The 24,855-nt window shown below is 35.3% G+C and overlaps 1 protein-coding gene across 2 annotated transcripts in view; it reads left to right on the forward strand.

Annotated features, from left to right (window-relative positions):
• The first annotated feature begins 5,371 nt into the window (after window positions 1-5,371).
• Window positions 5,372-24,855, forward strand: part of LOC114939402 (uncharacterized) — a 161,818-nt gene continuing 142,334 nt past the window's right edge. For both annotated transcript variants that reach the window (XM_029313698.2, XM_085484858.1), the window contains exon 1: window positions 5,372-5,796. The gene's annotated coding sequence lies outside the window, so the exon portion shown is untranslated. The remainder of the gene's footprint in view (window positions 5,797-24,855) is intronic.

Below are 24,855 nucleotides of genomic sequence, written 5' to 3' on the forward strand. Positions count from 1 at the left end.
AGCTTTAGTTGATGCTATATGCATAATAATTTATTAAAAATAACAGAAATTACTTTAACTTAATGTGTTATTACATTTGTTCGTTATTTATGTTTCTAATAAACTTGCTCGATAGCGAAGAATTATACTTTAGTTTAGTTTTTAACAAAGTTTATTTTGAGTTGTAATGTAATTTAAAATAACATTGCGCTTCTCTACATTGCTATTACAAAAGTACAATGATTCCATTTAAAGTCACCGATCTTGATTTATTATTGAAAAAATATTTGGTTTCAATTTTTATTATTGCAATTTTTGTTGCCGATCGGAAACTGATGAATTTCTGTTTCTGACTTTGTTTTGTCAGATTATCGTAAGTACCTTAAAAATCTCGACCGTTACGAAGATCACCCTGTATACTTGCTAAATTTTTTGATCCCATTATTTTCTTAGTTTCCCTTGGTTTCACGTTTCGCTGATTCTCCCGACGCACATTGTCCGGAGAACTTGTCAAAAAGAGGGGGCGTCTAGAAAAAAGTAAGGAAGAAAGTACAAAAATTCTTCACTACTATTTTTCTCTCTATTCCTTCGCCTCGACGAATGTTCGTTCATTTTACAAAGGAAGGCGAGCTCTCTTGCCTCCGGAAAGTCAAGTTTGTGCGCGTCGATTCGCGAAAAAAAAAAAAAAAAAATGAAAAAAATACCGGGATGCGTATTTTCTGCACATTCTGCGAATATATTTATTTTGTAGCCCGCGACAACGAACTTCCGGTAGTGTATTTCCGGTTACGAAAATTCCTCCTGGTTTCGAAAGGACACGCGGTGCTCGTAGCTTCTGCTAGTTCGAAGGGGTTAATATTAAGGGCGCATTTGTACGTGTCGCCTCCTCCTTCTCTTCAGCATTCTCCCGGACTCGCTGGTGACCCGATTTTCGACCGATAACGACGCCGTGTAGAAGTGTCTGCATAATTCAGCATCTCATGAAGCATCGTCCTTCTCGGTTGATACAAACCGCCATTACGTTTCAGCCTTCCGATATATTTCGGGATCCAAGATGAATTTGCACTTTACCATAATGTCTTTGTCGCACATACTTGCGACGATCCGTTTAGATCCGCATTTTCACGGATAAACGAGGAATTTATATACAATTTCATATAAAAGTTTACAAGAATTGTTATTTCCGGCACTTCTCAATTTGGTAGAGCATTAATTCTCACAGGATTTTTCAGAAGAGTGAACAACCCTTTTCCGAAAAAATTCTGATTAAACTAAAATTTGATTTATTATATAAAAATATTTGACGAACAATTTTAAAATCTCGATATATTAAAAAAAAAAAAAAAATAAATTCAACAAATGAACAAAACTTTTGAAATATTTATTATAGTGTATAACATTTTTTTCTCGATAAAAAAATCTGTCAAACGCATCCCCATCGTATTGAATGGTCCCGGAAATAGCCATTTTGCTCAAAAATTTAATATATGATGTAATATATTCATTTTATATACAATTAATTTTACCTGGACAATTATTGGTAGATTTAATAAATCTTTTTGCACAGATTAGGAAGAGCAAAATAACTTTGCAAAATGACAAAGTAACGCTAACTAACTTTTAATTCGCGAAACAATAATCACCGGTTGGGGAATTGCTTAAAAATAAATTGGAAACATCCGTTTAATAGTCTGTTAGTGGACCGGAAAAAGAGAGAGAAAGAGAAAGAGAGAGAGAGAGAGAGGGAGAGAAAACAATTGTCCAAGCTGCGGTTTGGTTAACTCAAAAAACAGAGACCGCGCGTTTTATTAAACTGCTGTTGTATACTGTAATTTATAAATCGAGCGTGTTTTCCGCACCGGCTTTAAATCGCAACTGTTTTTAATTTCCATTCGAATTCGAATCGAATTTTATATGCTTGTGTTGTGTAAATTCGCGATTTCTGGACGGTCGATGTTGTTTTTATTCGTCGAAAGAAAAAATACATAAAAATTGCAGCAGAAAATCTGAGATTTCCTTCCGCGTTTGTCCAAATAGAGTGCGTTTTGCATCGGAAAGAGCTCTCTCGGCATAAGCTTATCATTAGTTCTTTTTCTGTCTTTGGCGAAATCTCTAACAAGGAGAGGACAACTCGTTGTCGTCGTCGTCGGAAAAAAATTTTTAATCCATTAATTGTTGTCGAGGCTTCAGAACGGTTCTTCTTATTAAAACCGCCTCCCGCAAGTCGCCAACAGTCTTTAAAGAACAATTCTCATCAATATGCCATTATGCACGACGTTCCTACGTAATGACTTCTCTCTCTTTCTCTCTCGTCTTCTTTCGGTATATCGTTAAGAAACTATGCAATTCGTCTCTTCTTACGTTTTGAGTCCTACTAATTGACGACAAAGACGAGCTCCTCGGCTTCGGCGGAAGGGATAAATATGAAAATAGTCCGTCTGCAATTGAAGCACGTCTTGGGTTCGTTATTACGGGCTTCTATTTAACTTTCCAGTTGCCTGCCTCGTCCTTCGGGAGTAGATCCTTTCCGCTAAGAACGATCAGAATATTCGCGATATATATGTATATAAGACAGAAATATGTTTATCATTTATCTTGCAATCAGCTTAAAAAAAGCTTTTTCATGGAAGATTTATCATTTTTAACTTCATGTTAAAAATAAATTCCCTTTAGAAATATGTATATATATATATATATATATATATATATATATATTATATTTATATTATGCCGAATGGTTCTAAATAAGTGCGAAAAACTTTAGGAAATAATTTTTTGTCGAAAATTGAGGGGGATTTTTTATAAAAAAATATTCCTTCCTCGAGGAGTTTCACTCCTTCAAAGAGAGAGAGCTGAAAATTAGGTTCTTAATTTTTTCCCCAAATTTTGAACAAGTTGAAAAAATAAAATTCGGTAGATATATTTTCTACTAGTAAAAAGGATATTTATTAATTTTTTTTTTATTCTTCCTGTATATTGTTACAAAGAAATGAAACTAAAAATTCTTATTCAATTTTTTATTAGAATCTTTCAAGACTTTTTGGACCGGAATGTAATCATTAAAAAATATGCAATAGAAAGCTTGATTTCTTTAGAAACTTTTTATTTCTTTTATTTTTTTTCATAAACTCAATAGTAAGAAAAAAAGTAAAAATCTAATTTTTAACTTCCCCTTGGGAAAAGTGTAACTCCTCAGGGAAAGATGTAAGAGTATATTTATGTTTATATAAAAAATGCTATTTAATTTTCGGCAAAGAAATCATCTCTTAAAATTTTTCACATTTATTTAGAAATATTCTGAATAAATATATTATACATATTTATACATATATGGTATATATATATATATATATATATATATATATATATATATATATATATATTATATACCAGGCACATTTGTAAGAAAGAACAGTTTGCTCAGGCTTACTATATTAATTTTCTACACTTTTTACAAACGCGGAAGCATAAAAATTTGATATTGTATATATTAATATTAATATATAAATTGTGCTTTCCCACGTTTGTTAAAAAGGCATGTAATTGATATCGTGTAACTATAATTGTATGTAAACAAATTGTATTTTAATAATGAGCCAATTACTCTCTACCTTCTTAGCTATATATAAATTACCCTCAACAATTTCTTACGCGGTCTACGTTGCGGCTGCGATGGTAATTTTGACGCTTATCATTATGTGCGGAACGTTGCATCGCGAGTGCAGCGTGTTAAAGTGGTTTTCGCGAAGTAGTTTGGACCACAAACTCTAGATGTTCCGCCGGATATTCACGCGGATAAATTACAGGTTAAATTACATAATCGAGTCGGATCCTCGCTAGAAAGAGAAAGAGAGAGAAAGAGAAGCTAGAAAGGAGCGTCCGATATCAAAGTGTTCTTTAAGCTGTAAGAAAACACGACGAGTCTTTTTTTGCGATCTTTGCTTGTATTTTAGCGTTTTACGTAAATTGATAATAGTATATTGTGTATCAAGTGTGGAAAGTTGACAATTGGTCACGAGTGCGGGGGATGGATGCACAAGCCGAAGGCGAGTGCGACCACCCCACACGAGTGAACAATTGTCAATCCGCACGTGATACACATACTATTTTGTATTACAAGTGCAGGCAAAGTGGCTTTGTGCGCGTTTTCCGTGCGCGAAGTGACCGATCGCACGCCGCCATCTTGCGGCGGCACGGTGCGGGAATAGCCGTGTTCAAAGTCATTGTCCACGGCTGAAGCCGTGGGCAAAGCATTGGCTTATTCACTCACCGCGTTGCCGCTAGATGGCGGCGTGGGAAATCGGTCGCTTTCCGCACAGAAAACACGCACACAAAGTGCCACTTTCCCTACACGTGTAATACAAAATTATTTTCGTTTTCTAATCCATTCCCCATCTCGCACTCTTGACTTAAGAGTGAGCTTTTTTTCGGAGAAAGCTTTCCTTATACTCGTTCAGGCTTCCCTAACAGCACACATATCCCGAAGACGTCCAGAGAACATCCTGAGGATGTTCGAATATCTCCTGGATATCCTCTGAATATCTTTCGGATATGTCGAGCTATTAGGATTATTGTCTTACGAAAAAAGGTAAGAAAGAAACTGTGAAACTTCTATTAGCGAGCATAATACAGGATCCCTAAATCAACCCTGATCCTACGATGATACTCTCCTCTACACGTGGCGGGAAACAAATACCGGGAACAGCGTTCTTTCCACTTCCTAACACGCCTACTTAAAAATTAGCCGTCCCCCTCACCCTCTTTCAACACTCGAGCAACTTTCCCTATCTATCGTCGTCGTATTCGGGAAGGGAAGACACGTCACTCCATCATCGATTCTCGTTCCCTCTCGATTTTCGCCTCGCGCTGGTCGAAACGCGGATGTCCCGGATACAATCCTCCTCTCCCCCGCCGAAGAGGAGGGTGGGAAGGAAAAAACAAAGAGACGCGCCGAGGCGCGTGTAGCACGCGTTGCACGCCACGTCACGAGATATGCGAGCCGTGCCACTCCGGCAAGACAAACGTTTTTATTACGAAAAATCAGGAGGCGAGAGAGACCGAAATCTAGGGCGCCGCGCGCGTGCGCCCCTCTCGCGCGAAATCCCCTCTTTGGGGAGACGGGAGGGAGGGGAAAGTGGGAGCGCGACCCCTCCCTCCCTCCCGCCTCCCACTCCGCGCCGCGTTCGCCAAACCGTACGGATTCACCATACGATCCACACCAAGCTAACCAATCCCTACTCTCTCGCTCGCTCGCTCCCTCTCGATCCCACGTTCTGCCGGTGGCGCCCTCTGCGTGCCCTCTGCCCCCCTCCTCCGGTTCCTGACCCCCTTCCCATCTGGTCCGCGTGAGGGGGTGGTTGGGGTGTTGTCGGAAGGGTGGAGGTGTCGGGCGCCAGTCGCTGCGCGAACGTTGAGCTCGGGTTTTCTGTCGTCCTCGCCCTGAGCCCTTTTTTTCGCGGTCCCTCCTCCTCTCTCTCTCACACTCTCTTGTACACCCTCTCTTTCTATTTCCGAGGGAGAAATCGAGAGACAGTCTCTCTCGATATACACACGTGATACCAATTTTTTTTCCCCGTCGACCTTTCGTGAGAGGAACCGGACCGAGAGGGAGGAGGACAAAAGGGGGTGCTTGTTTGTCGCGTGTGCGGAAACTTGGGTGATCGAAAAGCCAGCTGAGTGCGTTTCGAAGGATGTAGATTTCTCTTGTGACCTAAGTCTCTATCTCGTGCGATCTCTCGAGGGATACTTGAAGACTTCTCTCTTCTTTCGGGATATCGGCGATCATGGTGAACGGTGTCTCGTGACGATTCGTGACAGGTAAGTGTCAGGAAAGAGTGTTCCCTCTTCAAGCTTCTTCCTTCGCCGGGATTTTATCTGATGTCCCTCGCACCGATCCAAGTCTTGCCCCTAATAGCACCACATATCCCGAAGACGTTCAGAGAACATCCTGAGGATGGTCGAATGTCATCCGGATTTCCTCTGAATATCTCTCGGATATGTTGTTGCTATTAGAGATGTACTTTTGTCGAGGGACGATGTATAAATTTGACAATCTTGTTGAGAGCGCGTGTGGAAAATGAAAAGGCGGTATATAAACTTATTTAATGGCTTGCTTGGGAATTGGAGGGCGTGTATAAACTTAATTGCGCGGGGGAGTTTGGGCGGAAAAGTTGAAGAGCGCCCGTTGATGTAAACTCGGTCAAAAAATTTAAAGATTAGCGTAGGATTTTTCTCTCTCTATTTTTTTTTTTTTTAGCAACACTGAGTTTTGGCGAGTGGAAATTATAAATGGGAGATTTTTCTTTCTCGCCGCTCGCGAGAATTTAATCGAAAGTTCTAGTTAAGATGAATCGTGTAGATTTGATTGTGCAACTTTGGAGAAAGAGAGAAAAAGCAGAGGGGTGGGGCGAATTAAAATGCCTCCTCACTAGGGAGTCTCTGCCGTAAACTTAATTACAATAAGGGGTTGATAGTCAGCCAAATGGAGAAAGGATTGACGCAGCTAGATCCGCGATAATTCAGCCCGAAATTTGCCATATCCACTTAGCTCGCGACTTCATCTCTCTCTCTCTTTCATGTGAAGTGGCGTGAGTACCATTATGCGGCGACCCCGTGCGGTTTCAGCCTTTACATCTGTAATGAATCGAGGAGGCCGAATTTGTAGTCGTTTCGTCGAAACTAACGACGAGGGTGATAAGGTGTTATAAGAGCGGGTTGAAAACGGATTTCAGGAGAATTGGGATTTCCTCGTATAATCGCTCGTTCGAAATCCTTCATCCCATTAGTCGGCGAAATCCGCGTTAATGGCGTCTAAAATCGCGGTCAAAATCATCGGAAAAATTCATTTTTTTTTTCAATTTTAAAAGGATGCCGGAGTAATTTTGCGTTATCGATCGAAAAGTGAGGTTAGATTCGATTATATATCTATTTATTGGCTTAGATTACACCAACCATTTGATACGAGTATCAAATGTTCGTACTAAATATATGGTGTAAACGATGACGTACTAAGTTGATACGTATCGTATCATAATAATATGCGTATTAAACATATGTGTGACGCTGTAAACACTTGTGTATCAAAAGACGAATATAACTCTGACTAGTTGGCCATTTTTCATTTCTCGAAGTGTTTTGGAATACTCTTCGTACTTTATTGCGCACCATTTTGGATTCCGTAAAGTGGACGCATGCATTTATACATTTGGTGTAAACGCAGTCTAATTAAACGTTTGCGCACCACTTTTGATTCGCGTATCAAAAGACGTACGGTGTAAACTAGACCATTGGCTGTACAGATTGTTTATTACCTGAAATTATAGCCAATCAAAATATAAATAAAAAATAATAAGAATATTTTTAAGTCAGCTCCTTAATTTTAAAACCACAATCTACACTTCATTCCTCTCGACCAATAGAGCCAAACGCGATGTTATTGCGACAATTAAGAAAGAAAGAAAATTTGGAAACTAAGGAATTTGAATCCTATGGTTGGGATCTCAGAAATTCCCCTTGTTCCTTCTCTTAACATCCTCTGTAAATAAATAGGCGAGAAAAATATTGGTCCGAAAGTCGATAAATAAAAAAAATAACAATATTTTGGTTTTTATAATATAATAATTGTATTTAATCGATCGCAAAACACTCGCAGAGTTTACACACACACATTCCATCTCTCTTTCTCCCTCTTGCTGTCAGAATTCACTCCTCATATAATCACCGCGGGCGATTCGTCGCTTCTTGCTTGTTACGTCATAACATAATCGTCGAATCTCGACGCCGTAATTTCTGTTGCATCACGCTTAATTAATCGGCGTAAACGAGCGACCGGCTTTTTCGTCGACCCTTGATTATTACAATTTTGGGGCGCATCGCGTTCTTCTCTTCTTTCCCTCTATCCCCGTCTCGTCAAATTCATCACCTTGCGCGGAGATTTCACGCAACATCCCTTCTGTCTGTTTTCTCCTTCTCTTTTCTCATTCTTTCGGACTTCCTTCTCTTCGGAAATCGCTCACCGAGAGAGATCGACCCACGGGAGGGTTCTCTCTCTTGGCAACGAGAAGAAGAGCAGTCGATTAAACGAAATTAATGACTCCACCGAGGTCGAGGCAATTAGAAGAGAAGAGTGGAAAATAAAGGAAGGGGGAGAGATGCGTTCTCTCTCGTCGGAATCGTGTTCATTTTTTTTTCTTTGCGGCCGAGTGTCTTTTTCCCTCCTCCCTCCTTCATTTATTTTCCTCATCGAATGTTCCTGTGATCGGTAAATTGTGAAATATTATTTCTGCACGACTGCAAATATTGGATATTATGTATATGAAATATGACATATTATATAATATTTCTATATTACAATATATTATTTATATAATGAAGCTAAATATTATATATTAAATATTTTGTGTTATATTACTCATTGTTTGCACATTAGTTTTTAATTTGGTATAACGCGTTAAATTTCTAAATACTCATAAAAGAACTTACTTGGTCCAGATTCGTACTTGAAACCACTGCTCTTGTTTTTCGAAATACTTGCGTAGATATAGGCATTCACAGGATTTTTTTCAGAAGGAGGCACAATTAAATTTTTTTTTTTTCTTAATATTTATTTTGTATTTTTAATTTTTTTATATTAAATATATAATAATAAATTTCAGTGTTCATTCAAAAGGAGAGCAAATGCTTAAGGGGAGGTTCTGGTCTAAAGACCTGAAAATTAACGTAATTTCAGGAATTTTTTTTGAGCGAACGTAAATCTTTTTTGAAAAAACTGTTTGTGGCATTTATTAGTACATATTTGACGAATCATACAAAATTTTGTCGAGCAAAAATAATTAAAAATGGTGGCTCCAGCCCTCACTGAAGAAAGCCGTGCGCGGCGATAGTGAATGTGCGCGAAGCACTCTACAGCCCTGCCAAGTGATTTGAAACGAAAAAACGAAAAATATTCTTAAACTAGATGAAATTCGGAAGGTCTTATGAATTTCCGATTTTTAAAAAACCCTTTTAAAAAAAATGGCGGCCATTTGAAAAAAAAAAACCTGTTTTTCCTATTTTTTTTGGCTTTAACGTTAAAAAAAAATATTAAAAAATTTTTTTTTGAAAAAAAACGCTTCCTGAAGGCCCCCTAAATTGAATAAGCTTTAATTTGAGCCGTCAAACATCGAAATCGGTTCAGTCGTTGAAGCGGAATCGTGCTTCGCGCGCAAAAACAAGGTGTTTCGAGAAAAACGCGTTTAAAGTTTGACGAAGAAAAATAAATATAAATAAATAAATTAGATATGAAAATATCCTTTTGCCTACACATTTTCAAGACCCAAAGAATGAAAATAGAGCAACAAAAAAAATTCTTTTTTGATCGATTTTGACCAGAACCTCCCCTTAATTTTTTTCTGATTTCCTCTGCGAACACTCATACTTGTAGAGAGTTCGAATCTATCTCATCCAAGTCTAAGTCTACTCGAAAGCACTATTTTTGTCGAGGTAATCGAAACCACGGAAACAAACTTAAACCTACTTGTAAGACACTTAATCCCATCGCTAATCCGGTCCCAACCACATATTCGCAGGGATTCGCGAAATTTAAGGGCGCGATGTTGAAGTCATCTAGAAGAGATAGAGATAGAGAGATATATATAGGAGAGTTATAGATAGGTTTTATCAGGAAAGGGATTCTCGGATTCGCGAAAGTTGCGATTTGTAGAAACTCTAGATCCGCGGATAGAAGAGAGTAGTTGCGGACGGTAGATTCTTCGCTACGGAATCTAATATATGTGTGAAAGACAGGATCCAGCGAGACGAGTAAAGTTTTACAAAGGTTCCGCGAAAAGGTGGAATCTACAAAACCCCTGCTTCTGCTACAGGGTTAGAATCCAGTAGACTCTGTTGTTTGCGCGCCAATGATTGGCCAAGCTCTCGCACGGAGAAGAAAAGGGTTCGCGAAATCCCTATCTCTCTCTCTCCGATAAAATTCCACGAAGGAAAAGAGAGGGAGTTATCCAGGTATTACCTGGAAATTTAAGATCCGCGAAATCGCCTGGAGCGTGAAACGCGCGTGATATATAACGGAACTTAATCCGCCTTTGTTATTCATATGCAGATGACACTATCGGCGAGTAATCCATCGCGGAAACTTCCGCGATTCGCAGTCACGTGGAAAACTTTCCACTTTCACGTGAGACGTGACACGTGTGTCGGAAAATCTTGCGTTCGTGAAGCGTCCGACGAACTTTTCCGCGGACATGTAACTCTGTTTCTTTTCTTCTTCTTTTTTTAATTTTACATAAATCATATCGGCCGACTCGGCTGTTGTTGGACGTTAATGTCGCGAAATAAAACCACGTTTATTTTCAATCATTACGCATTCGAGCGACGATGGAACTTTTAATGAATAACAAAACGTAATATGGAAATTTATTAATGACGGGAACGTTATGTAAAAGATTGGTATGCGATTCGATAAATTAATGTTGAAAAGTGAACGCGCGAGAGAATAAAAATTATTATCGCGTTATAAAGAAAATTATATTATAATTTTATTTTTGCATTTTTTTTAATTGTATTATTATATTGTATTCAAAAGTGTATATTAAAGTAAAAAGAAATATATTTATATATTGGACATTTTAAATAAATGCAAAATATTTTAGAAGATGATTCTTTGTCTAACATTAAGAGTGTTTTATTTTCATCTAAATATATATTTTTGTATTCCTCGCTTTCCTCGAAAACTGACTTTACAAAAAAAAAAGAGAAAAAATAAAAAAGTTTTTAAAGGATCAAGCTTTATAACGCATATTTTTAGATGATCACATTTTGATCCATTAAAAAGTTTAATAAAAATTGAATTGAAGAGACAGTTTGTTTTATAACGATACGGAAAGATTGAAAAAATATTAATAAATATTCTCTTTACTAGAAAAATATCCACAAATTTTATTTTTTTCATTTGTCTAAAATTTGAGAAAAGAAATTAAAAATCAAATTTTTATGTCTATATGAAAAACCTCCCTTAACTTTCGACAAAAATATCATTTCGCAAAATTTTTCGCACTTATTTAGAGACACCCTGTATAAATCTGTTTATATTTGAAAATTACTCTATTATTATATTATAAGGAATATTATTTTATCCCATAGTATAATGTGTAACGCAAAACTCTCGCGTTAAAAAGTTATGCGTCTGTGTGTTTTTCGATTTTTCTTTACTTTCAGAATAGTGGAATTCTCTCGTCGCGATTTTTTAATTCTCAGCGCGTTCGATCCGACGCGTCACTTATGTAATTGTTTTGACGCGACTGGCGAGACTTGAGAGGTTTTTCTGTAACCCTTAGTAACCTCCGAGTTATCGACCAAGTGCGGTCTGGTTTTTCGGGCCGGCGACTCTCGGCTGCGCGGTGTCGACTTTTTTCACTTGAATTTCCGACGGATTTTGACACGCGCAGCTGGCTGAGTAAACAGGATTTATCGATTTCTTCGGTTCACATTTCGTACTTCCAGGCAAAATGCCGTCGAATGTAATCGTTCCATTTCGCCCGTGTTAAGCAAAAAATTGATTGAATAGCGGAAAGGCGGATGCGTTTCTCGCTTTTTTTTCCTTTTTTTGAAAAAAAAATTTACTGGAGAATGTTATTTCCGAGACTCCTCATTTTGATATATTTTTTTACTGAGAAAAAGAATATCGCAAATTACGATGCGCTATGATCGATAGTTTTCGAAACGTTTCACAATTTTAATTGTTTTTTTTTTTTGCAAAATTGAAATTTTCGGCGAGAGGTTTTTTTAGAGATTTTCATCCAAGTTTTTAATATAACAAATTTAATTTTAATTTAATCAGAAATGGGTTTAGTTAGAATTTTTGGGGGATAAAACGTGTGAAAATGACCTATCAAATTGAGAGGTCCCGGAAGTAACATTTTTGTCAAATTCAGAAAGAATTATATAATACATTATATGCGAGATGGAGGGAATATGATAACGAGATAGCATCGAAATCCCCTCCGACTCGACCGAGATTTCAACCGCGCCGAGGGAAAATGCATTTGTAATGGTTTCCGCAACGGCAATAATTAATATTGGTGCGATAATAATTAGCATAAACAATACCCATTATAAGCGTAAAGCGATGACCCTGGATCAACTTGTTTATAGGTGGTACATTTAGATTAGTATTAAATTTCGCCGCTTGTTTTCGAAAAAGTATCGTATTAATACACCTAAAAATCGTTAAGCTATTGGTGAAAAAATCGTCCACCGCGGTAAGAGAGGCGCTGCTAAAGCAAAACAAATATGGCCGTCGCGAATATACAACAACAGTTTTAAGTGTAAAAATTAACTTTTTTTATGAAAAAGATGTCATTCTGTGATCATACAAAAGCTACGTCTTTATCAAGGAATATGATCGAAGGTCAGAATGTTATAAATTCCGGTATGATTATGTGCGGTGTAACTATGAAAAGGCAAGAAAAAATAGATTTATATCCCTTATGTGTACAAATAAGTGCCTTAACATCAGAATCTCATGTGATTACTGGAACATTATTAATTGATTTTTTAAATAATAATAATAAGATAATGTTAGATTAGATGTATATTCGCGACGGCCATTTATGATAGTTCACGCGACCACCACTAGTGTCGCATTGAATTTTTAAGCCCCAAATTACAGGGAGAATTGTCATCTCTCTCTCTCTCTCTCTCGATCGGTCGACCTGTTTGCCTTTTAGCTCGTTTGAAACTTTCCTGGTTTCGAAATCTCGAACAAAGATAACGAAAGTTGCGCGACTCTTTCGCAAGAAACTATCCTCTTTTTAATGGTAGGATCCGAGTTTACCGAAAGACATTCAGATCAGAAAGGGGGATAGAATAGGAATCTATTTGTCGACTGTACCGCAGACATACACCGTAGTGGAGATATTTCTCGAGACACCCTGTAGAAACCGCGGAAAAGTAAGGCGCGACGTAAATAAATCCGTTGTTACGCCGCCGCCTTCTTTCACATGTAAATTCAGCAGGACGCATATAAATTGCGTTGTTACACGCATTGCCAAGATTTTCCTTCATACGGGCAAAATCTCGTCGATGATACAATCCTCAAAGTCTCGCGACCATATCCCATTTTCACGCAAATTTTACGCCGCGTATAAACCCTTTCTCTCCCTCGTATATACTATGATAAACATAATCATCGTTGATTCTTCAAAGTCACGCGTAAAATGCAATCTCTCGCACAGTCAACTTTTTTTTAATTTTAAACAATTTTAGAAGAACGTGTATGTACATACACACACACATATATATATAACAAAAAAAATAAAAAATTATTATATAGGTACATATATAATAAAAAAATATTAATTTAATAATACACTGAAAATGAAATTATTAAATTAATAAATATTTTTATTTCAATACTGCCTTATAAATCGTTTATTTGAAACAAATAAATATTTATCTGTTTTAAAAAGGATTTTCTTATATTAAATAAATATTTTTTTACATCAAATCAATATTATTAGTTTCAAATAAATGGTTTATAAAGCAGTATTGAAATAAATATCTATTTGAATTCAATAAACTTTTCAGTGTACAAATTAATAAAAAAAATAATAAAATTAATCATATATGTATATATACATAATATTTCTTAATACTAATAATATACTGTTGAATATATTAATATTATGCAATGACATGCTGTTAAATGTATTAATATTATTAATGTAAATATATTAATATTAAGTTATATATTAATATTATATTAATTATAAATAATATAATTAACATATCATATTAATATTAATAATAAATATTTTAATGTCAATGATATATATATATATATGTAGCGTTAAACTAACGTCGCCGTTTAATCTGCCTCGCGCGAGAATAATTAAGTAAAAACAAAGTTACATAAAAATATCTTCTTTCCTTCGCACGCATGATAATGATAATTTTACAGTAATTCCTGTTGCGAGACCAACAGATCGGGAATCGACCGGGAAGTTCGAGGCAGGTGACGGAAACGCGGGCTCCGCTTCCTGTATCGAACAATCGAAATGCGAGGCAACCTGCGTGACGACCCGTTCAAAGGTGCATGCAATTTGACGCATTGTAGGGCATATGTGTTAAGACCGGCACAGACAATGTTCACTCCTCCCGTATGTATGTTACGTTACATTGACTGTCAATTCTTAATACACACCGGATGGCTGGTGAGTCTGTATTTGAATAGAATATGGCAAATAATAATAATAATAATAATAATATATGTATACATATTATAATAATATATATTATTTAATTAATTAATTTAGTATTTTAATTTATTTTTTTCCCTGCGTTTATGTATCTCTTTATATAAATTTTTATTGTACTATATTTTATATTTATTATACATTCACGTGTTTTTTATTTTATACAAATAAATAAATACCATTTTTATGCCATTAACAAATAACACATAAATGAATATACAAATATAAGGAAAAAGTTAAATTAAAATAATAAACTAATTGCTAAAAACTGAAATATAAATAAAAATATGAAAAATGTAATATGAAATGCATATAATTAATTACGGTAAAGGAATGATAAGACGATAGAATGTTTCTAAGAGATTCAGCAAATATCAACGATAATTATTTGACATTTTGTAGCCATTGCGATCTCAATTATAATTTCTTAAAATTTCTGTACATTTTTATTGTCAAGCGCTTTTATTTCCTCCCTCCCGACAGTTTCCCGCCACCCTTTCGACATTTATTTTCTGAATTGTTTTCATATTATTGCATGAAGTTGAATGAAACAATTATACGTGCGCGTAAAAGCTATCTTTAATTAGTCACGAACTTCTCTCTGCTACGATATCACTATTTTTAACGAAGCTCATTCATTATCGTGCGAGTTATTAGCAATTACGAGTTTAGCCGGTATTAATTGGCGGTTACACGTCAGTTGGAAAGAGAAGAAAAAAATTTTTTTAACGTTAGAAGAGAATTTTAATTCTGGATACTTATTGGGTAAATTATTAAGGGGAGGTTCTGGTCAAAATCGATCAAAAAAGAATTTTTTTTTGTTGCTTTATTTTTAATCTTTGGGTCTTGAAAATGTGTAGGCAAAAGGATATTTTCATATCTAATTTATTTATTTATTTTTCTTCGTCAAACTTTAAGCGCGTTTTTCTCGAAACATCTTTTTTTTGCACGCGCAGCACGATTCCGCTTCAACGACTAAACCGATTTTGATGTTTGACGGCTCAAATTAAAGCTTATTCAATTTAGGGGGCCTTCAGGAAACGTTTTTTTCAAAAAAAAAATTTTTTTTAACGTTAAAGCCAAAAAAATAGGAAAAACAGGTTTTTTTTTTTTAAATGGCCGCCATTTTTTTTTAAAAGGGTTTTTTAAAAATCGGAAATTCATAAGGCCCCCCGAATTTCATCTAGTTTAAGAATATTTTTCGTTTTTTCGTTTCAAATCACTTGGCAGGGCTGTAGAGTGCTTCGCGCACATTCACTATCGCCGCGCATGGCTTTCTTCAGTGAGGGCTGGAGCCACCATTTTTAATTATTTTTGCTCGACAAAATTTTGTATGATTCGTCAAATATGTATTAATAAATGCCACAAACAGTTTTTTCAAAAAAGATTTACGTTTACTCAAAAAAAAATTCCTGAAATTACGTTAATTTTCAGGCCTTTGGACCAAAACCTCCCCTTAAATAATTTACCCAAAATACGCAAAAATACGCGGTGAGCTAAAAATATATGATTAATTTCGTTGCTTTCTGTTTTTGTGTTTTTACTATTGTTTCGCGGTATATCGCGAGCCGCGTGTGCAATTTTTCAACAATGCACGATCCGGCAAAGGATCAAAGAGGCAGGTGGTTTTACGGAGCGATACTTCACGTTAGTAGCCACAGTAAAAAGAAAAGAGACGCGCATCTTTCTTTAGTGCGCGCGTCTAACACACACACACACACACACACACACACAGACAGCTCATATACAAACACTCTGAGCTTGTACAGCCCGCTATTGTTAGTGCTACCCAAACGCACGTTTTCCCGTAATGGCGGATATCGCAACAATGCCGATCCCTCTCGGAAGATCGCCGCCGAGCGCGTTGCGCTATTTCACGTCGATACGATCTCGTTTATCTCCCGCGGCTGTAGTAGCTGTCTCAAGGGATTAGGTTGGAAAGGGGGGAGGAGGGTTATACCTCTCCTTTGACCCCCTTCTCCTGGGGGTTACAAATATTTCGGCGGAAGATAGTGTCCCGTGCACGATTGCCGAACCGATATTCAATTTCAATCAGAGATGTAGTCTATAAAACCTTTCTCTTCTATGAAAGTCACTAGATTTACAAAGTACCGATCCATTGTTCTTTTTGGAGTTAAAATGGGAAAAAACAATCCATGTTGCCATAAATAGATTTATAGTTTATCTATATAACCTTATATTTTGCCGATAAAATAGGAAGGAAACTTAGGTTAACTTAGGACCCCCTTAAGTTAAGTGATGTAATAATGCACACTTTGTGTAAGCTATTTTGCAATTTTTTGTGATTTACGATTTTATTTTTCTTTATTCACAACAAATAAAATTATAAATAACATTTAAAACAAATATATAAGCTCGAACTTGCTGATTTACGTGGAGTCAAAATGGCGATTTTTGTTACTAATTGCGGTACTTTGTAAATCTAGTGACTTTACTTTTTCTTATTTCTATCTCCTCTCTCTTCCTCCTTTCGTTCTGATGTCTAAAAAATGTCATTTAAAAAATTATTTGTATTTAATATTTTAATTAAAAATAAACATTATATACAGGATGTATCTAAATGAGTGCGATTAATTTTAGATGATTCTTTGTCGAAAATATTAAGGGCGGTTTTTTATAAAATATACACAGTATTAAGTTTTTATTAAAAAAAAAAAATATTACTAAGTATCCTTTTTATTAGTGGAAAATGTTTACCAAGTTTAATTTTTTTAAATTTTTAATTCGAGAAAAAAGGTATAAGAGGAGGTATATAAGAGTATATATATTTATATAAGAAACCCCCTTTAATTTTCTTCTAAAATGTTTCGCACTCATTTAGATACACCTTGTATAATTGGAATATGTAGGCAATTGCAATTCTCGTTATCATATATTTAATTACTATATTTAATCTTTTGTATCGCTATATTTTTTACCGCAATTTAATAATCTAAGTGAGGCATCATTGCAATTATATATGTTATATTATCTCTCCAACATACAAAGGGCAAATAATTAATTAATTATAATCGTATATTATATTGTAATTGCGAGCGAGTGTTGTACGTTCATTACGTAATACTATTATTATTGTATTCTGTACTACCATTAGTATTGTGCTTAGATGATTTGAAAATAAACTAGATAAAGATAAAATAAAAATATGCAAATTTATCATAGATAAAATAAAAATGATTTTGTTTTAAATATATCTAGATAAAAGATAAAATTATATGGCGAGTCATCCAGATAATTTTAAGATAATATTATTTTTTAAGGTTGCTTGTCAAACACAGTTATAAAAAACTATAAATTATAAAAGGGATATAAAAATATATTCATGTTTTTATTTATACATTTTTTATCACTTTCTGCTTAAGAGGATCCTAAGTTTTCTTCCTGTTTTATCGACAAAATATGAGGTTAGATATACTGTAAATCTATTTATGGCAACATGGATTGTTTTTTACCGAATCTAGATCGCTTCGCCCTTTGTTAATATTAATACTTTAATTTGTACAGGAAAAAGATTTATCAATCTTGTATAGTTTCATATATCTATGTTACATAATTATGAATGCTTAAAATTCATAATCCTGTAACCAAGATATACGAGTCTCGTATGAGACTATACAGATTGATCAATCTTTTTTCTGTACAAATTAAAGTATTAATATTAACAAAGAGCAAAGCATTCTAATTTCAGGTAAAAACAATCCGTATAGCCAATAAATAGATTTACAGTTTATCTAACCTCACATTTTTTCGATAAAACAGGACGGAAATCACAGACTTCTCAAGGACATTTAGAATCACCTTAAGTTCTGCTATATACTAAAGTATTTTTGTGTACTATAACTCTAAACCAAATTATGAACATTATTCTATAATAATTATAATTATATTAATAATTAATATATTTAAACAAAATATTAATAATTAATAATTATAATAACATAATTTAATTATATTTATAATAGGATAATTTAGTGAAGATAACACTTGTGTCATCTAAGATGCATTAATATAGATAATACATATTTTTATTATATCTATATAAAGATAAGATGGCGCCAAAATTTTATCTGGATGATTATCTATACATATAATTTTATTTATAGATAATAGCAAACCCCGACTATCATTATTGCGCTCCATATGGGATATATATTAAGGGGAGATTCTGGTCAAAATCGATCAAAAAAGAATTTTTTTTTGTTGCTTTATTTTCATTCTTTGGGTCTTGAAAATGTGTAGGCAAAAGGATATTTTCATATCTAATTTATTTATTTATTTATTTTTCTTCGTCAAACTTTAAACGCGTTTTTCTCGAAACATCTTTTTTCTTGCGCGCGCAGCACGATTCCGCTTCAACGACTGAACCGATTTCGATGTTTGACGGCTCAAATTAAAGCTTATTCAATTTAGGGGGCCTTCAGGAAGCGTTTTTTTCAAAAAAAAATTTTTAAATATTTTTTTTTAACGTTAAAGCCAAAAAACAAATAGGAAAAACAGGTTTTTTTCAAATGGCCGCCATTTTTTTTAAAAAGGGTTTTTTAAAAATCGGAAATTCATAAGGCCCCTCGAATTTCATCTAGCTTAAGAATATTTTTCTTTTTTTTCGTTTCAAATCACTTGGCAGGGCTGTAGAGTGCTTCGCACACATTCACTATCGCCGCGCACGGCTTTCTTCAGTGAGGGCTGGAGCCACCATTTTTAATTATTTTCGCTCGACAAAATTTTGTATGATTCGTCAAATATGTACTAATAAATGCCACAAACAGTTTTTTCAAAAAAGATTTACGTTCGCTCAAAAAAAAAATTCCTGAAATTACGTTAATTTTCGGGCCTTTGGACCAGAACCTCCCCTTAATTGTGTAACGAGTCAAATCGATCACCTTCTCCCTCGCGTCGTGACTTGACGTCTCGATGTCGTCTCGATGTCGAGGGATAATGCGTTCCGCGATCTTTCCGCCATTATCGGGCTGTCATTATCGATGCACTTAGGTGCGCATCAGCTTTCGTAGTCGCGGGGGTTTGTCGCGGCGCACCCCGGGCACATAAATCAAGTGATATACTTTTCTCTCAGCGGGACGATAACGGGACGGCTATAAATGTGGACTTAAACTCTTTTACGAGAATCCGAAAGATAAACTGGCAGGGTGCCCCTTCGGTGCTCGCTCGTGCCTCCCTCTCTCTCTCTACCACCCCTTCTGCCACCCATCCCTCCTTCTCGGGGTGAGATTCGCGATATTCGATACGTCCAGCGCTTTCTTCCGTCTCGATTCAGCACGCTTCGTGAAATCCTAGAACGGCGGTAATGACAAGTATTGGGTTACCTCTCCCTACCCTTAAAGCGTTTTGATCGATTCGAAACGGAAATCCTGGATTTTCTTAGGGGAGGGAAAAGGGAGAGCTCGGTAGAAATCGGGGCGGTAAAGTACGAGCTTGACTACGAGTCGGACATAAAACCGAGAGTTCTCCATTTCCATACTTTTGCGAAGACTCGGGGAAAAAAAAGACGAAGTAGCGAATTTGAAAAGTTTTACTATTTTCAGAGGGAGAGAGAGGGAGGGAGAAAAAGACAGATTACTAGTGTGTCTTACCTTTTTTTTTGCGAGATGTAGACCGCGAAAAGAGTGATTGAAAATCATTTATCCTCGCGGGTAAAATGAAGCAAAGTACGATTTCCGTAAAAGTTGACCCTTTAATTCAACCATTTTTACTTCTAATGTATGAAAAATTCGTAAAGTTACTTTTTATTTTGACCTTATTTTTTAATCTATTATATTGAATTAAAATTAATTTAATTTAATCTAATTAATAAATTTAATTTAATAAATATATATTTAGAATAATATATTTTATTTAAGAATAAATTAATAGTTTTATAATTTAATATGCATATACATTAATTTAATTTTGCTTAATAATGAAATAATGTCGGAATATGAAAAATAACTTTTTTTTTTGCAAAAGATGAAAATGGCGGATAAATTTAAAAGAGACTTATATACAATGTTTGCTGTTACATAAAATTATATGGATGAAGTTTAGACGTCATCTTATCTTTATATAGATAATAAAAATATATAATATCTATATCTGCATCTTAGATGAAAAAAAGTATTATTTTTACTAAATTATTGAGAATAATTTTTAAATAATTTTGATTTAAAATTATAGTGTATAAAAAGTTATAAATAAAAATATGAATACATATATTTTTATATTCTTTTCATAATTTGTATTTTTTTAATAACTGTGTTTACATAAGCAATCTTAAAAATAATTATCTAAAAATTATCTAGATGAATCGTCATATAAATTTATCTTTAATCGAGATATATTTAAAACAAAATTATCTTGAATTTCCATATTTTTATCTCATCTTTATTTAGCTAATTTTAAAATCATCTAAGCACAGAAAATACATTATATTTAATATATATTACACATTTTTAAGTAGTAAAATTTAAGCAATAAAAATTTATAAATAAAAATATGAATACATATATTTTTATATCTCTTTATAACTTACATTTTTTTATAACTGCGTTTACATAAGCATTCTTAAAAATTATTATCTAACAAATATCTAGAATCTAGATAAATCGTCATATAATTTTATCTTTTATTGAGATATTTTATCGAGATATATATATTTAAAACAAAATCATCTTTATTTTATTTAAAATAAATTTACATATTTTTATCTCATCTTTAGCCAGCTAATTTTAAAGTCATCTAAGCACAGAATAGTATATTGTGTATCAAGTGCGGAAAGTTGACAATTGGTCACGAGTGCGGGGGATGGACGCACGAGCCGAAGGCTGAAGCGGTGGGCAATGACTTTGAACGCGGCTCAGCCGTAGGCAATGGCTTTGAATGCGGCTTATTCACTCACCGCGTTGCCGCTAAATGGCGGCGTGGGAAATCGGCCGCTTTCCGCACAGAAAACACGCACACAAAGTGCCACTTTGCCTGCACGTGTAATACAAAATACATAATATTTAATATACATTATTTTGATTACAATTTTGTTCTCAAACGGATGGAAAAGAAAATCAATGACGCGTAAAAAATTGTGGAAAAAGAAACCATGTGTCGTAAAACCGCGTTTGAACCTAAACTAGCATATTTTCGGGCCAAGTATCCTTAACATCTTTTCCGCCAGAGATTTCTGCCATTGTTTCTCACACACGCGTGTTCGTCCCATTGGCCCGCTCGATTTTCATTCGCTCGCAAAGTAACAATGTTTACAAGGGAGGCTTTGAAGAGCGAAACTTCTTTCGCGTTTCTCTCCGTCAAAGAGAGCATAAAGCGATCCGGCGACCCGCACAGGACATAATATTTGCTGCCCTTTTGTCCAATGGAAAATCACTTCCGCCTTTTGCCTCCTCCCAAAAGACGGGAGGCATTAAATATTCCTCGGTGCACGGCCGCTCCTGCTTCTTTATCTGTCATTTATGGAATTCGCCCTCGCCTGTCATCTGTCAACATTTAGCTTATCTCCTTTTGCGCTCGCGCAAATTGTAATAAACCAGACGAGTCTCTCGCTCGGTCGGTCGATGCGTAACAATGACCTAAAAAACCAAAACTCTGTGTCCAGCATATAAATATTCCGAAGAGGGGACGACGCATCCCAATTAGAAAAGGACCGTCGAGCAATTGTTGCGAGAAATAAATTCAACTTTTGCAAAAAAAAAAAAAAAAAGAAAAATGCATTTTATCGTTGCGTGCAATAGATAACCGGTTAACTTCATATTCGATACTTGAATTGCGAGAGGCAAACAGTATTTTTGTCCGTCCGTCCGTTCACTACGGCATGACCGTCCAATTAATCACGACACGCGAATTTGAGATCGACGCTTATTTGATTTTTTTTCGTCCGACAAACCGTGTCGCCGTGATTTCCCATTTTTTGGAGCGGCCTTCGTTTCACGAAGAGAAGGAGAGAGAGTTTCCAAATTTTCCTCCAACAACGACTCTCTCAATCGAGATGAAGGCTCGCGCGAGAATTTACGTCCCATTGTCTACTTTCCTCCGCTGAACTTAAGTGAATACATAATGCTCTAAACGCGAACCTGAAAAGAGCGCGATTTGTTCGCCCGGTGATGCGAGCTTTTCGCATCAAAGGCCAAAGCTTTTCGCGGGAGAAACTTCCCTTTACTTCCGAGTTTCCGAGCTTCCGCGAGCGACGTTTCAGAAAACCCGATATTTCATCGTACGATGTATAATCGAAATTTGTTGGAGAATTATAGAAAATTGTAAAAAAAATTCGCGCGAATTGAAAATAATTTTCTCCGCGGGAGCGAATTACTTCCACGTCGAAATTCCTTGGAAACACGACGTCCTTTACGGGTTTATGACTATGTAATCCAATAATCCGTTCGATATTACGAGTATTCTCTCTCAAGAGATACAAAATAGCCTGTTCTCGGGAGCACACACACACACACACACACACAATTACGAGTCCGAATCTCTGAATAATTTGCATAATGATCAATTCATCTTGCAAAGATAGGATTCGAGAGTATTGATGCTAGATTTTTAATCGGCTAATAAAAAAACATGTACTCGCCATTCTTCTCTATCATTGTACAGCATCCATAGAGTTTATTTTATAATAATTAATTGATAAAAATCAATACAAATAATTGGCATGAAGATATAAGAGGGATGGGATAAAATTTAATATACTGAAAAAAATTTATTGAAATTGAATAAATATTTATTTTAATACTACCACTTATTTGTAACTAATAATATATAATTTGATGTAAAAAATATATATTTGATGTAAGAAAATTCTTGATATAAGAAAATTCTTTTCAAAGCAGATAAATATTTATTTGTTTCAAATAAATGATTATTGAAATAAATATTTATTAATTTAATAATTTTTTCAGTATATGTACTTAAAAATCTGAGTCGAATTCCTATCACGAAGAATTGAATTTTTTACAAAAGTAATATTCGAACTTTGAGATAAAAAAATCTATTTATCATACTTCCTACACTTCTGTACACATAAAGTTCCCATCCTATTCGCACATCCATTCATCTACCCCCACAATTTCTCATAAAAGATTCAAACTACTACTTGATCTCCGGGAGTCTACTTGAAAAGTGTTTTTCTTCTTTCTTCCTTGAACTGTTTTTTTTCCTTTTTTTGACGTAATCATGGATTCAAAACCATGCAAATAAATTCGAACCTAATAATCTAACTTACTTATAAGACACTTAATTCCGTCGCTAATAAGGGATGACTTTATTGAATTTAAGTGCATCCTCTTAATTTCGACAGACGTAATCGCGAATCCTCGAGAAATAATCGGAAGATAAAAAAAGTCCCCTCGTAAACCGACCGGGTACCATTTTAACAGTTCTTTTTCATGAAATTGGGTACACACTTTACGACGAAACTTTAAATACTTTCGGAGAAGATCCTTCACGCACATAAGGCGCTTTTGCGAGCGGAAGAGTTAGGTTAGGCGAGAGGGAGGTTAGAAGAAGCGGATTATCGATGTTAATTAAGAGTAAGACAGATGTCTCTGGCAGCGTCTGTCAGGTCTGAAAAATAATCGATGCTGGATTATTCTCCGCGTTTAAATTCTAGAGACGAGTTTTAATCGTTAATTAGTCGTCAAGCAAAGTTGCTCCGTTTCTACTTTGTTCGCCGATCGTAAAAGTAAACTTCTTTTATTACGGAGATCAGAAAGGAGGCGGCGTGCGCGCTTTTGCGCGTTGAGATGCGGATAAATGTATCGGGGATTTTCACCTAGGGGAATATATATACACTGACTAATTCGAAATCGATATTGCCTCTAAATTTATTCCCTGTGTCTTTCTCTCTTTCTCCCTGGCGTACTTTTCCTTGGATACATATTTTCAAAGATTATCCCGATTATCCCAATTTTTTCCAAAGAGAAAGACGTTTCATTTTCTCTCTCTTTTTCTCTTCTGATCGTATTCCGCGTCCGCCATTTCGGGGATTTTGATTTTCAGATTCAGATTACCACGATTGACCGCTGATGTCTGCCGCCTTCGGTAATAAATTATTTTGGACACGTGACTGGATAAATAATTCCGTACGACCGAGTTCGAGGCGAGTATCGATCGATATGCGGCTGCGGAGAAATGGAAATTCGCGAAAAATGTATGTCCCTGAGTAAAATCAGCGATACGTCGCATACGGCTTCCATATTTTTCTCCGACGTCGCTTATTGCGTGCATTAATAATGGTCTTATGACTATCGTGTGTCACAGAGACATCAATTTTCAAGCGTCTCGGTGTAGAAAACACTTTTGAAATTTTGCTCCAATTTTTAAACCTTACATTCTGCTCTTCGACACGGACACAAGATTTATAGGTGCTCGCGATACATGTTATTATTATTATTGTTGTTTTAATTTATTTATTATTATTTTTTTATAATGATATTTACATACGTGTCTCTAATAAGGACTGATCCCGAAAGTAGTCGGCGAAATTTTCCTGCGAGCTTCTTAAATCTTCCTGACGATCGGAACGGATGGTCCACTTTACTTAACACCTCCGGAATGAAAGTAACCGCCGCTTTACCCCGTAAAGGAAACTCGCTTGAGGTGGAAAGAT

The sequence above is a fragment of the Nylanderia fulva genome, unplaced genomic scaffold (genome assembly GCF_048542155.1).
Source record: "Nylanderia fulva isolate GAGA-0341 unplaced genomic scaffold, ASM4854215v1 Scaffold32, whole genome shotgun sequence".
In the NCBI taxonomy this organism is placed as follows: Eukaryota; Metazoa; Arthropoda; class Insecta; order Hymenoptera; family Formicidae; genus Nylanderia; species Nylanderia fulva.